Raw genomic sequence first — 1983 nt, 5'->3', positions numbered from 1 at the left:
AATACACAGAAGAACTGTACAAAAAAGACCTTCATGACCCAGATAATCACGATGGTGTGATCACTCACCTAGAGCCAGACATCCTGGAATGTGAAGTCAAATGGGCCTTAGAAAGCATCACCATGATCAAAGCTAGTGGAGGTGATGGAATTCCAGTTGAGCTGTTTCAAATCCTGAAAGATGATGCTGTGAAAGTGCTGCACTCAATATGCCAGCAAATTTGGAAAACTCAGCAGTGGCCACAGGACTGGAAAATGTCAGTTTTCATTCCAATCCCAAAGAAAGGCAATGCCAAAAAATGTTCAAACTACTGCACAATTGCACTCATCTCACACGCTAGTAAAGTAATGCTCAAAATTCTCCAAGCCAGGCTTCAGCAATACGTGAACCATGAACTTCCAGATCTTCAAGTTGGTTTTAGAAAAGGCAGAGGAACCAGAGATCAAATTGCCAACATCCACTGGATCATCGAAAAAGCAAGAGAGTTCTGGAAAACATCTATTTCTGCTTTATTGACTATGCCAAAGCCTTTGACTGTGTGGATCACAATAAACTGTGGAAAATTCTGAGAGACATAGGAATACCAGACCACCTGACCTGCCTCTTGAGAAATCTGTATGCAGGTCAGGAAGCAACAGTTAGAACTGGACATGGAACAACAGACTGGTTCCAAATAGGAAAAGGAGTACGTCAAGGTTGTATATTGTCACTCTGCTTATTTAACTTCTATGCAGAGTACATCATGAGAAACGCTAGGCTGGAAGAAGCACGAGCTGGGATCAAGATTGCTGGGAGAAATATCAGTAACCTCAGATATGCAGAAGACACCACCCTTATGGCAGAAAGTGAAGAGGAACTAAAAAGCCTCTTGATGAAAGTGAAAGAGGAGAGAGAAAAAGCTGAACATTCAGAAAACGAAAGTCATGGCATCCGGTCCCATCACTTCATGGGAAATAGATGGGAAAACAGTGGAAACAGTGTCAGACTTTAATTTTGGGGGGTCCAAAATCACTGCAGATGGTGATTGCAGCCATGAAATTAAAAAAAGTTTGTTCCTTGGAAGAGAAGTGATCAAGTTAGACAGCATAACAAAAAGTAGAGACATTACTTTGCCTACAAAGGTCTGTCTAGTCAAAGTTATGGTTTTTCCAGTAGTTATGTATGGATGTGAGAATTGGAGTATAAAGAAAGCTGAATGCTGAAGAATTGATGCTTTTGAACTGTGGTGTTGGAGAAGACTCTTAAGAGTCCCTTGGACTGCAAGGAAACCAGTCTATCCTAAAGGAAATCAGTCATGAATATTCATTTGCAGAACTTGTGCTATTGCTGAAACTTCAATAATTTGGCCACGTGATGTAAAGAACTGATTCACTGGAAGAGACCCTGATACTGGCAAGATTGAAGGTGGGAGGAGAAGGGGTCGACAGAGGATGAGATGCTTGGATGGTATCACTGACTCAATGGACATGAGTTTGAGTAAACTGGGAGTTGGCGATGGATAGGGAGGCCTGGTGTGCTGCGGTCACGGGTTCGCAAAAGTCAGACAGGAATGAGTGACTGAACTGACTGAGTTGACAGGCCTCCTTGGCTCATTGATAAACAGCTTCTCACTGTGTCCTCACATGGCCTTTCATCTCTGTAGCTGTGTCCCAGGTCTCCACTTCTTATAAGCACACTAATTCTATTGTATTAGCACTCCACCTTTATTACCTCATTTACCCTACTTACCTCTTTAAGGCCTTGTCTCCAAATATAGTCACATTATGCATTAGGGATTCAACATATGATTTAAATATGTTAAACCTTCATCTCTCTTTATCAACCAGCTACACACCTCTTCTTGTCAATCTGGGGAAAAAAAAAAAATCACCCTGCCTTCACTCTAACTCACAGAGAAAATAGGGATTATGAGATAAGGACCACTTTATCTTTCTCCTTTTCCTCTTCACCTGAAAGTTTATCTTGAACTGCCTTCACACATTT

This window comes from Capricornis sumatraensis, chromosome 13, assembly GCF_032405125.1.
Source record: "Capricornis sumatraensis isolate serow.1 chromosome 13, serow.2, whole genome shotgun sequence".
Classification (NCBI taxonomy): domain Eukaryota; kingdom Metazoa; phylum Chordata; class Mammalia; order Artiodactyla; family Bovidae; genus Capricornis; species Capricornis sumatraensis.
This window is presented reverse-complemented; position numbering follows the sequence as displayed.